The sequence below is a fragment of the Neofelis nebulosa genome, chromosome 2, assembly GCF_028018385.1.
Source record: "Neofelis nebulosa isolate mNeoNeb1 chromosome 2, mNeoNeb1.pri, whole genome shotgun sequence".
Lineage (NCBI taxonomy): Eukaryota > Metazoa > Chordata > Mammalia > Carnivora > Felidae > Neofelis > Neofelis nebulosa.
Window position 1 is genome coordinate 52911667 of NC_080783.1, and position 13807 is coordinate 52925473.

At 38.1% G+C, this 13807-nt stretch overlaps 1 long non-coding RNA gene across 1 annotated transcript in view; it reads left to right on the forward strand.

Moving 5' to 3' along the window:
* The first annotated feature begins 13122 nt into the window (after positions 1 to 13122).
* Positions 13123 to 13807, forward strand: part of LOC131501925 (uncharacterized) — a 29939-nt gene continuing 29254 nt past the window's right edge. Inside the window, exon 1 of the long non-coding RNA XR_009256928.1 lies at positions 13123 to 13258. This is a non-coding gene — a long non-coding RNA (uncharacterized LOC131501925). The remainder of the gene's footprint in view (positions 13259 to 13807) is intronic.

Consider the following 13807-nt stretch of genomic DNA (forward strand, 5'->3'; position numbering starts at 1 on the left):
AAATTCATCAAGAGGTGGAGCCTTTTCTAAAAGTCAATAGAGCAGAGCAGTTAAAAGCATGGGCTTTGGAATTAGATAGAGCTCAGACCCCTCATCTATAAAATGAGGGTAACATAAGACCCAACTTTCCCTGAGAAGCTTAACAAGAAAATGTGTAATGTACAATGGCTGCTTAATTAAAAAAAAAAAAAAAGTTGTTGGGGCACCTGGGTGACTCAGTCTTTGGGTGACCAACTCTTAGTTTTGGCTCAAGCCATGATCCCACAGTTATAAGATCTAGCCCCACATCAGGCTCCACCCTTACCATGGCGCCTGCTTGGGATTCTCTCTCCCTCTCTCTCTGCCCCTCCCCTGCTTGCATGTGCGCTCTCTCTAAGATAAGTAAATTAACTTAAAAAATTGTTAAGTATTTGAGCTGAGAATGGGAGCTATGAGAATTGAAGAAGCTAAAGAAAAGACTGTAGAAAGAGAACACGTGTTATGGATGTCACTTAAAAAAAAAAACAACTAGAAATGCAGTGATAACTAAGCCAAGCTTTCGGTGATTTGGGATTCAACATAGCTTGACAGTCCCTGGGTGCAGAGTTAGGGACCAGAAGTCTCAGGGAAACAATATACCTGCTCTTAAACTTCCAGGTGGTCTCTCCTTTTTCATTGTTAATCTGTTTGTACATGTATGACTGGAAGACTTATCTCCAGAAGTATCTACTGGCCTCATGTCACATCCCTCCTCGATAGACAGGACTGGTGACAGAGAGGGGAGATGATGGATTGAATAGTACTGCCAGAAATTAAAAGGATTTTGTCAAAAGATCTTACCCTAAGTTACAGATACAGTAGACTCCTGAATTAGTAAATTTAAACTTTTCATTTTTAACCTCTCACAAAAGTCAGTAATACTCAGACAAAAGAGAAAACTGGCTAGTGAATAGGCCTAGTGAAGTGTCGCCTTTTATCTCAGCATGTCTCTCTTGGCAGATAAATAATTAAAATAACAAACAAACCATTTCCAACTTCTCTTCCCCAAGATCTTTAACCCTAGAGCTGGCAAGAGAAGGAAAGGAGCCGATGAAAGTAGGCTGTGATGAAAGGTTGTCTGTAAGACTGGAATGTTCGATTCAGCAGTGACTTAGTGTCTTGGATTAATACGAACATTTCATATAGAAGCAAGTTCAAGCAGTCGAAGAGCAGTCTTCACCTATACTCCAGCCAGAATAAATGTTGTTTACTTAGCAAGAGAGAAAATTTCATTAGAAGTTGGAAAGGTGGTTAAATTGTGGTAAGTGGCACAAATATTCACTTGTTAATTTAGGAAATCAGGAGATGTCCTGGGTCAAGCGTATACAAATAGTGGTGAAGGTGAAGGGGTTAAACTGAATGACCTCTAGTTTTGAGACCTTCCAGCTCTGACAATTCATGATACTCTATAGAAATAGGTTCTCCAGTATATACTGTGTTAGTTTTCCATTCTTTTTTTTTTTTACACATCTCTAAATTGTATGTTTGGGATGCATAAAAGAGCTTCATCTGCTTCACAGAAAACATTGATTTTTGTTAATTTCCTTCAGTACTAGGTTCCAGAATGACTATAAAATGGAGCCATTAGACGAAGGCAATTTTCCAAGTGAATAGTTGGAATAGGGTAGCCCACAGATCACTTCCCAAAAACAAGATATGTTTCAAAGAATTTCTAACCAAGAGAATCACAAGGGACCTCTCTAAGCTTCTCTTTGCACATAGTTCAGTTAGACCCTGAGCCTCCTATTAGTTCCTCAACAGAGGCCAATATCTACCTGGACTCTGCTCTGCTTGCCAAATTCCCTTATTCAAGCAAGAGGCAGTAGTGCAAAGTTTCAAGGCACTCAAAAGTGCCTCAAATTAGGATATATAATCTAATATTACATATTTTAAGTTTATTTATTTATTGTGTGTGTGTGTGTGTGTGTGTGTGTGTGTGAGAGAGAGAGAGAGAGAGAGAGAGAGCGAGCAGGAAGGGCAGAGAGAGAGGGAGACAGAGAGAATCCCAAGCAGGATCCTCACTGTCCATGCAGAGCCCAATGTGGGGCTCAAACTCATGAACTGTGAGACCATGACCTGAGCTGAAACCCAGAGTCAGATGCCTAACCGACTGAGCCACCCAGGCAACTCAATCTAATATTATATATTTAATGGCTCAGTTATGGTTCTTGACCAAACCTTGTTAGAGTGAGGGCGGCACGGGTTATGGGGCCCAGTCTCTAGCTTCCTCACACGTATCTGGATTCAGCTGGAACAGACATATACAAAACAAAATCATCAGAACGATTTTTCCTCAAAAGATACACTGATTGTTCTTCTCTGACTGAATTCTGTTCATCTTGATATACTGAAAAGCGATTTGTAGTAAGAAAAAAATATATATTTCTCAACAATATTTTTATAATAACTTTTACAATTTTAAGGTTGAAGAATTTATTTTGAAATATTTGACCTAAATCAAAGTTTGACTGATTTTAGACTATGCATTCACAGGGCAAAGCTCTGCTCTTTGTGGCTTTCATTATAAAAACAGTCCCAGTCTGCAAAACTCCAAACTGAAACCATTCTGTATCAGACTCCGAAATCTGTTCCACTTGCTGGATCTGACTGCTAAAACAGAAACGTATTCAAAACACAAAAAACATTTCATCAGCGCAATGTGGACAAGGACCCCTTAAAGAGATCACAATGCATGCCAAACAGATCACAGTAAGTATGTTCAGATATGTTCAGAATATCAAGAATTTATGAGCGAGTTATAGTATATCTGACAACTTTATGGTGTGTACTTTTCACGAATTCTAGAAGCTCTTCCTTGAATAAAACGATCACAACAAAACTGGATGATCAGAGTTACTCTCAGCCTCTTTACCTGGGTCACACGGTACTTGTCATTATTTTTAGAGTAGCATCTGAAAATACTGATGCTACGAAATAGCCCCTTCAGTGTCAGAAGGTCAGAGCCTTCTAATGTTAATACTAATCAAACTATAAACCCTTTGGAAGTACCCTGACTTCTCTTGCTTCTGTAGCTTATTATATTCATTACCTCACTTCCATCAGGTTCTGGATGACTTGTTTCTATTCTAGGCAGATTCCATGTAAGAATGGTTTAATCATACTAATAAGGATTGGCCTGATTCTCCCATCCCAATGCTCATGTAACTTCCATAAAGCTACAATCCCCTTCAAAGTGCCTTAATCTTGAAAATTCATGTGCTGCCCATATGGGAGTATCTGTACATCTTTAAGATGATTGGAGGTTTTTGCCATTATTATCTTCTCAAAACAAATAGAACAAACAGTGCATGTCAGGCCCATCTTTTTCAGACAAGAAATCGCCATGAAGCACTTAACGGGCCAACTGGAAAATGCTCTAACAATACAGTCTTTCCTGGTTTTTCAATTTACTACAGGTGGATAATCTCTGAAAAACCCAAGACAGTGAACAGATTGAATCACTTTTAATAATTTGAGTCTTGAATGAATTCCAAAGTGCTTAGAGTCAAGCTGTTTTTCCTTTAACTAATACCTCAAATAAAGATTAAATAATTTTTCTTTGAAAATTGGCCCAAAGTACCGGAAAACTGTATGCTTCAGAAAACCACATTCATTATAAAATGAGCATTTGGGCATTATCATTACTCTGATATTTTAACTGGTGTTGCCATAAGTTCTGGGGCAGGGAGTATCTCTTCACATTTTTCTTTGGTATGCTGAAGTTTTCTAAAAGAGACACAATCCTAATAAATTGAGAATTAAAACATAACTGGGAGATTTTAATACATAAATATTATAATGGGGCTTTGAAAAGAAAAGTGGCAGACTTTCAATACCAAATACACTAAAGGTATTTTTCAATATTTTAATGGGCCTCAGAATTCTAGTTTTGTATAAAGTCTATCACCAGAATCATAAAACTACTCTAAATTTAGTACCAACCAACATTTTAGGCTGAACTTGCCATCAACTGAAAAGTAAGGTCAGGAAAGCAAATGTATGTATGCATATGCCTTTAAAAAAAAAAAAAAAAGATGGCGTAAAGTCCATTCAATTATAATGCATACAACAAATCAAAATATAAAGCTTGACCAGCTAGCATGCGATCTCTGAGATTTAATTTCAGAAAACCTGAAAATAATCTCTTTTCTAAATATGTATATTCTTCAAAATTCACTTGTCTTCAAAATTCACTTCAATTTCCATTGTTAATGAGTATGGCCAGAACTACCTTTTACTTCCTTGATTTAAATATGGCAAATGCTAAAAGAGAAAGATAGGTTACTGATTCTTGACATAAATGAAATAGCATTAGCAGATTTATCATCATGTATGAAGAAAATATACTTTTTATAGTCATCCTGTGTCAAGAAAAACCTTTCAATCAAGCCATCTCATTCCCCCATATGCACAGGAAACATTTATCGTCATAATCACAAGGGTCAATGAACAGTGTAGAAACCACACTCAGAGGTTAAATGAGCATAGACTTTGCCATCGCTTTTAGGCTGACAAATGTGGCCAAACTTACATTGATTCTGGAAGAATATGAGATATTGAGAAGGAGACCTAAAGATAATTTATCCTAGCAGTTGCTTTGGAGTTTGAACATTAGAAAAAAATGAAATAAAATAAAATTTGGCACCTGTGTTGTCTAAAATGCACAGCTACATAAGAAAATCTCATCTTTTTGTAAAAACTTCTGTTTCCCCAGTTGCACTGCTTGAAAGTGAATCTGTGTACCAGAAGGTTGTTCAGGATTATGAAACTTAATGCATTTTACCACAAGCAAATATAAACATTTTCAAGGAAAGCACAAGGCAAGAGACGTGAAAGACCATATGTTTTCAATGCTCTCCATGTCAAAACAATACCAGTCTCCAAGAAATCACTGCTAGTCATATTGAATTATTTTGCCAGATATCTTCCAAAAGTTACTTGGAAGAAAGTGCAGGGCACTCCACATACCGTGTAATAGATAAAAATAGATTTCCCCAGACCAAACATATTACATTCATGAATTATTTTATTGGCCATAATACTTGAGAAGATTCTGCAGTTCTACTGCTCATGGGTTAGTGGCAAGGTAAAAATGAGATAAGAGAAAACCGAGACTTAATTCTTTGGAAAATGTTTCTTAACAAGCTGTGTAAACTCCTTTCAGATAAACTAATGTTCTTAATATACAATAACAAACAGGGCATTTTCCTCTCTCTTGCAGAGGCTAAAATTATTATTTTTTTTTCTTCCTGCTGAGAGTCTACAACCTTTAACAGGTTCACGCCTTTCTTACCATGCTACATTTTGAAGTTCAAATACACATACAGAGGACAAGAACAAATCAACCTGGAAATGGAGGGGCTGAGGTAAAGGTTTTATAACGCATTCCGGCTCTAACATCCCCTGGGCTACCTTTTAACTGGTATCAAAATACCACTCAGGTGAACGGATAGACAGGCACCGCAAATGAGGTGTTCAGCCAGTCATCCTTCCTCACACCGCTCTAGAAATGGCCTCTTAAATTGCAAACCACTTTCCAGATAATGCTATCAAAAGCTTGGGGAACGAGTCCTCAAGAACAAAATCTCTATTACCAAAGGAGCAAGACATGCCCTAGAAATAGTCACTGATACTGAAGATAGGGAAAGAGGAGGGAAAGCAAAATGGAAGGATTCTTCGCTTGTGATTCTGGTAGGATTGTCCCTTCCAGAATTTCCTTTCTCATCTCTTCATATTTTGAGCACACCCGATTTGCTTCCTAATCCTGCTACTTATTGAAAGTCTACTATGTATCAGACCCTTTGTGAAATGTTTACCATATCTTACCACATCTAATCTTTTCAGCAACCTAATGCACACCTTGACACAGAGAACAGACTAAGTAAATTGCAGGGCCCAGTGAAAAATAAAAAATGTGTGACCCTTGGTTCAATAAAACAGGTGCAGAGTGTCATTATAGACACTAAAACCGAAGGACTTCCTTTCATTTGTGGTCTCTGTCTCAGGTGCTTTTGTTTGTTTGTTTTTGTTTTGTTTTGTTTTGCTATGCAATGTTAGTTCCCTTGGGCTGAGGCCAGTCAGCACAGCAGCTCACAGAGCCGTGGCCTCACCCATCGTGTGGAGTGTGTGCACATCTACAACATGTGGACACTCATCAGCTGCCACGTGTCCCTTCTTGCCAGTCACTGAACACACACACAGTACCCCAGGTGGGGTCAAGGGTACTGAACCAGGCATCTTCATTATCCTCCCCTCCCACAAGCTCAACACCCCAGCCCAAGACAGATAGGTTATACTAGTTACTTGGATCAGGAGTGGGCAAAAGGCTGGTCACCATGTGTGCAATGCACCAAGGCCCAGCTCTTAGATACTGTGGGATGGGCAAGACCCTCTCCTCAGCTGTGCCCAGGACCCTGCAGAGGGAGGAATATATGGGTGGCCAGAAAGGGTCCAGGGATCAAAGGAGCCAGCAGCTAAGAACCACCTCAGGGTGGCAGGGCATCAACTGGGAGGTCCTCAATTCTTCTCCATTGTCATAACCAATTTCACCTACAGATCACAAAATTAAGATAAAATGACTAAGAATTTTAGGATGGTGGCCATAGAAGCTTCAATCAAGTGGGAGATCCTGCTGACCACGGAGCCCTTTGCAACTGCACTGGTCACGTGCCCATGAAACCAGCCCTGCTGATGTAGAGAAGACAACCACTACGTACCTGTTCCTGTCTCTCCCCCAAACTTTCCCTCGCTCTGAGAACCCCAAAGGAAAAAAAGAATCATTTTTTTGCTCTTATCTCCTTTTTTCTTTTTAAACAAATGAAAAGAGTGATGCAGAGAAAGCTTAAGTGACACCTAAAACCGATGCTCCTTGTGGTGTGTATGTAGTAGACCTGGATCTAAAACCAGGGTCCTTGGCCTCTTCCATTATGTGGAGCTGCTGGGGTAACTAAGAGGGAAAAATGCATAACGAAGGCCTCCTAACAAATACATTGATATCTGACAATGTTACAACCCTACTTATACGATTGACTTTTAGGGAAAAAATAACCAAAATATCCTGACACTTTCAGCCAATGTTTGTGAAATATTCTCCTTTTGTGTGTTATGGTTTTAATGTGAATGCAACATTTATTAGAAGAACAAAAGTATCTTTGAAGCTGGCCATCATTAACTTGTTAATTACTCACATATGGTATAATTTACAGATGCCGTCTCACTGATTTATACTTTAGAAAGAAGACATACCTAACTGCAATCCTATTCTTGTGATAGTCTTGAAATGCATTGTAAAATTAATCTTTTAATGGTCTTGAAATACACACGTGTGTCATTATATATTATATAAGCCAATGTGTTTTAGATAACTTTTGTTTTATTCTTTAATTCATATTAACCAAAACATCAAAAAGTCATTTTACAGAAAATTTGGAATATAAGGAAAAGCAAATAGGTTACCCATGACCTTTCCAGTCTCACACAACCAGTTTTAATTCTGGAGTATGTTTGTCCTAATACTGTTATATAAGCAACAATAGTAGCCATACTGTAGTGCTTTGCTTACATAAGAGGAAAATCTAAAACCAAAGGTAAATGCCCCTACATGATTTTATTATTTACCTAAAGACAGAGACATGGGCTAGATCTTTTAAAAGATACTTTAAATTATAACTACTTTTTTTTAAGTTTACTTATTTAGAGAGACAGAGAGATTGAGAGAACATGTGTGTGAGTGAGAAGGGGAGGGGCAGAGATAGAGGGAGAGAGAGAATCTCAAGCAGGCTCCACTCTGTCAGCGCAGAGCCCGACATGGGGCTTGGTTTCACAATCATCACGAGATCATGACCTGAGACAGAATCAAGGGTCAGACACTTAACTGAAGGAGCCAACATGGTGCCACCCAGGCACCCCTAGAAGTGAAATTATAATTTCTTAATTTGAAAAATACTAAAGAGAAAAAAAAGTAAAAATCTCCCAAAGTTCACCTTAGAAGTGAAAGTTTCTCTCTGTTCCACCCACCCAACTCCATCTCCTAGACTTGACTCTTCAAGTTTGGTATACATCTGGCCCCAAATTTTCCAAACCTAGATAGACACATATCGATGTACATGAATATACACATGAATTTTTATAAAATATGAATCATACTACAAACTGGTCTATAACTTTATTTGTTTATTCAACAGGTTATAACGTGGGCTGGTACTAAAATGTTAAATCACAGGTTTTTTTAAATATTTATTTTGAGGAGAGTGCAAGCAGGAGGGTTGGGGGGGTACAGAGGATCCTAAGTGGGCTCTGCATTAACAAGCTGACAGCAGCGAGCCTGATGTGGGGCTTGAACTCACAAAATGCTAGATTATGACCTGAGCCGAAGGTGGATGCTCAACCGACTAAGCCACCCAGGTGCCCCCTAAATCACAGTTTTGACCTGCTTATGTTTATTAATGTCTATCTAAATAAGCCTAAAGGGCTAAGATATTTTCAGGTCAGAAAATAACATTTCTCGCACTGACATACCTAGAGATTTTTTTGGTTTTTTTAACATGAAGACTCTTTTATTAACTCATCATCAAAACAAACCTAATGTATCTTGTTTCTCCTGTAGTTATTAGAACAGTGCCTTGTATAAAATATGCCTTGTAGTTAATGTTTGTTGCTCAAACAAGTGAATGAATGACAGATGTGATTTACTTCAAGTTGTTTCACTAACAGTAGTATGCTTTGCACTCATCAGTCCAGATTCTCATGTAGTCTTTGTCATTAACCAATATTTGACATGACAATTCAAGTTCAGTAAGTGAGAACTACTGAGACAACCAACAGACCCATGTAACAACTAAACTTGAAGCCTTGTTCTCTATCCTGATCATGAACAGGGGACTTGCATTAGGCATTATAGCCTTTAAAAATATCCTCTTACATTTGATCATCTTTAACCCATTTGAGTAGCTCAAGAGAATAACAAGCTTCTAAAACCTTGACTCTTTTTAATCTCTAGGAATAATTATTCAAATAAACCTTTTTTTGTAAGATTTGAATTTACAGTCCTATCAAATTACATACATATGTCTTTATTTATTAATGAATACATATATGCATGTCTTTGTGTCCATTTTAAGTTCTCTATTCTTTTTTTAAAGTTCATTTATTTTTGAGAAAGAGAGAGAGCATGATCTGGGGAGGGGCAAAGAGAGAGGGAGACACAGAATCTGCAGCAGGCTGCAGGCTCCAAGCTGTCAGCACAGAGCCTAACGCAGGGCTCGAACTCACGAACTATGAGATCATGACCTGAGCAGAAGTTGGATGCTCAACCAACTGAGCCACCCAGGCATCCCTTAAGTTCTCTATTTTTACACAACCCTGACCTTATAAATAGTATTTTCCCTTGTTCAAGTCCCTGGTTTTTTTTTTTTTCAGGTTTTGCTTATGCAGATTTTCAAATGTACACAAGACAGAATAGTATAATAAACCCATCCTAAAATTTTAACAATAATCTACCAGATGTTTACTATCCCAAAAGTGACATAATTTGTTCCCAGAGAATCAAACAGCAGTTCTTGTCAAGCTCCTTTTCAAGTGCTAGACAAGGCTCTCTGCAAAAGTAAACAGGACAAGAGTCACTTCAAAACAAACGATCCTCAGGAAGTGAAAACCGGAACCACATGTGCACCCTAACTGCAGCTTTCAGTGCAGGACAGGCTTTATGCTTCAGCATGTTGCTCACAAGGTAGAGCAGTAGAACACAGAGTTAGGAGAAGTGACTGCATGTGACGAAGGCTGCTGCGTGCACAGAATTGCCCTGGGCCTTCTGGAATGCACCGAGAGGGTATGAAGCATAGTCTTCGCCATCAAGGAACTCATACAATTATATGTAGGAAATAATAAGCTATCCAATTATCAGAAGAAATGTATGCATGTAATTTGATAATCCAGAAAGAAATTATTGCGACGGTGTTGAATCATTTATACTCTATGTATGTTTTTTTCAATCTAAGCAAAAAATGTCCTTGTTTTCAAATCACTAAGCAACATATTAGTGATAAACACATAGTTTGGTAGAAAATTCCAAATTTTTTACCTTTAACTATTAACAAAACCATATAAAACTAAAAAAAAAAAAATTAAAAAAAATAAAAACTCATGTCATACATATGTTACCAACAATCTTTTTATTTGTTGTAGCCCAGGAGTGATCTTAGCATGCTAATATATGATAGAACAGGTACCTTCTTTTTAGTTGACTTATCTGCAGCAAAGTGTTAAAGAAACTACTCCCTCACCTTACTCTGTTGGTATCAATTCACCCTGGCTTGAGTAGATTAGAAGGTCAGCCCACTGTTGGGAGAAAAGAGAGAAAAATAGAGTGGAATCATGAGATTTACCCCAATCTCTCCTCCACATAATGGAAGTGTGGTCCAAGGACCAAGAGCAGAGGCATTCCCTGAAAGCTTGTTAGATATGCAGTAATGAAGGCCCACTCAGTTCTACTAAAGCAGAATTTACGTTTCTATAAGATCCCCTGCTGATTGATATGTCCATTCAAGTTTGAGAAGTATTGTCTTAAACTTTATCTCTAGGCAGTGACTATGACACCACAATACAACTATCAGTTGAGTTATTTTACCACATTTCTGATAACATGGTCTCTCTCTTGATTAGAGAATCAGGTTTCACATACCTTTTTTGAATGATATATATGTTCACAGATACATTTGATGTAGTAATATTGTGTGTATACATCTTGAGCTAAAAGCCTAGCCCTTTTCCTGCCCCCCACTTTAAAGTTAATACTTACAGTTCAGACCTTTGATTTCTAGAAATCAGAAATATAAGCTAGAAAAGAAAATTATTTTACATTTCTTTAACAATCAAAAGATTCATCCATGATGCTCTGTCTCAGCAAGAGAAAGAGTAAACACTAAAACCAAATATTAGATTGAATAAATGGAAATATTGCCATTAGCATAATCTAACTCAAGACATTTTAAGAACACACACACACACACACACACACACACACACAATTTCATGGCATCTTTCATAGCCATTTTGTATAGAGAAGATAAGAATTTAAACTTTAAAAGGTTTTAGTTTCTGAATATCTGCAAATTACTTTTAATTGGAGAAGTATGAGAAGGCTAAAGTACTTCCCATTTTATTATATTGGGCCATTTAGAAAACTCTGGCTTTGAAAATTATTTGAAATGTGAATAAAATATTTTTATTTAACTATTCCTACATACATTTGACTTCAGCAACATTATAATACAGGTATACAATTTAGCTTTGTCCTTGTATGTGGGTTAGAATACATCTGTCACAAATGTCTTTATGAATCCACAGAGTATTTAACAAATCTCTCCCAATTTACTACTTTTATTTATTTTAAATTTTTTTAATGTTTTATTTATTTTTGAGAGAGAAAGAGTGCAAGTGGGGGAGGGGCAGAGAGAGAGGGAGACACAGAATCGGAAGCAGGCTCCAGGCTCTGAGCTGTCAGCACAGAGCCTGATGCGGGGCTCAAACTCAGAGATCATGAACTGTGAGATCATGATCTGAGCTGAAATCAGATGCTTAACCAACTAAGCCACCCAGGCACCCCTTTACCACTTTTATTTAAACATACGTACACACACACACACACACACACACACACACACACACAGTCTGATCTCAGTAAACTAACAGTTCCTTTGGAAAACTAATTTGGAGTGGAAATGAGATTAAGTGCAGACCAGAGAAGAGTTTGGCTTGGGTAATGGCTAAAAGGACAGACCCAAATATTGGGTATTTGGTTGACTCTAGGATGGGGTGTCCCTCTTCTTTCTTCTCTCCACATTCTCCACCCCTCTTCCCCCTCCACCATCAGGGCCAGGTCCTATGCTCATCCCTTCACAGATCAAGGACTCCTCTCCTCACCCCTTAGGAAAGGCCAGAAAATATCTTTAGACTATTCCCAGTAATTTGCCATAGGCAGATTATTAGGGACTATCCTTGAAGACAGAAACACCTAGTGGTCTCAGCTTTAAATTATATCCATGATTTTAACACAGGTCACAAAATAACAGGTATGATCTTAGTAGTTATGAACCTCCCTGGGGGCGCCTGGGTGGCTCAGTCGGTTAAGTGTCCGACTTTGGCTCAGATCATGATCTCGCGGCTTGTGAGTTCAAGCCCCATGGCGGGCTCCGTGCTGACATCCCGGAGCCTGCTTCAAATTCTGTGTCTCCCTATCTCTTTGCTCCTCCCCTGTTTGTTCTCTCTCTTTCTCTCTCTCTCAAAAATAAACAAAAATTTTAAAAAAAGAAGCTCTCTGAAGCTTTTATTATAAAACACGTCTCCTTAGTATGTTTGATTCATAAACATAAGAGCAATTCAGCATTGGACTTGCCAAAACTTAGGCTGCTTCAGAAAGGGAAGATTCTGGAATTAGGCAGACCCAGGACAAAGAAATGAAACTAAGCTCATCATGGTTCCAGAGGACGTGGGCAGAAGCCTAAGCCAGACCCTCCAGAAGGGCCATTGAGAGGCCCATTTTAGCCTCCATGAACAATGGGACCCAGACCTGGGTCTGGCAGCAGTAGGCAGCAGCAGGCACTGTGATCAGGGATAGTCCTCGAGGACAGCCAGGTGGTAGCATTCTTCTGAAATATTTGTCTTATTTTGGTAAACAATTATATTTTGGGAATTAGACATTTGAGGCTCTTAGAATAGTGTCTAATAGTTTTTCCTAAGAAACACTTGGCATCTTTGCTCCTTTTGCTTTTCTTATGCCAAAACCCTCTTAAATTTTAAATTCTCTTCTCCAATCTGAGATCATCTTGACAGACCCACAAGCTGTAATGAGACATTTCCTCCTCCTGACAGACCCATGTGTTTTTCATCATAAGCAATGGTATCAAAAAAATCATGTTCTTCAACATTATTTGTGAAGTCAGTGTTTCACTTCCCTTGTTCAACTTTCTGTTCCAAACTCTTGACTTTCAAAAGCAGGAAGAATTTTTTTTTTTTAATTTCTGCCTATATACTCAAACCATTCTGTTTCTATATTTGAATTAAAATTTACAAGAAACACATTCTACTTCTTTTTCTCAGTGGTATCATTTTCTTCTTGGTGTATTAGTAGAAGCATGTAGAAGTTGGTAGGCGGTAAGAATCTTGACACATCTCGCGATTTGCCACGGACACCACGTCAAAGATCACTACTATTCTGTAGAAAGTGGTTCTGCTTCAGCAAAAGGTAAGAGTTCATATTTTATGAGAAAAGCCTTATTTGACTCCGGAAGTAGTTTCTTCTTCAACCTTTCCTCTGTGACATAACACGTGCATTCACTTGCCAATATTTTAACCTTAATATTTGTTTTCCTACACCTCCTCAAACTATATATTTTGTGTCTGGTTTTTCGTGGGTCTTAATGGTTTGTCTAGGAGCTCTTCATCCTCCCAAATAAGTTAGAGTGAACCCAGTCCACTCCTTAAAACGTTTTTCAACATTTTGTTGTGTTTTTCTCTATCACGTAGTAGCAACATATTTTACATACTCTATCAGGCCATATTGTCAAGCTTTCCATATGTCATCAAGGTTTTCTTCTCTCCCAAAGGACTATATTCTCTTCAGAATGTATTAATTTCTTTTTAACCACCACCACAACCAGCATCACCACTAATGGGCCTCACACACTGATGACATCAAATAGAGATCTAGCAGTGTTTACTGAATTACAAAATGAACCAAGACCTATTTCTGTTTTGACCATAATTCTTTTAACTGCAAATGGATTATAAACTC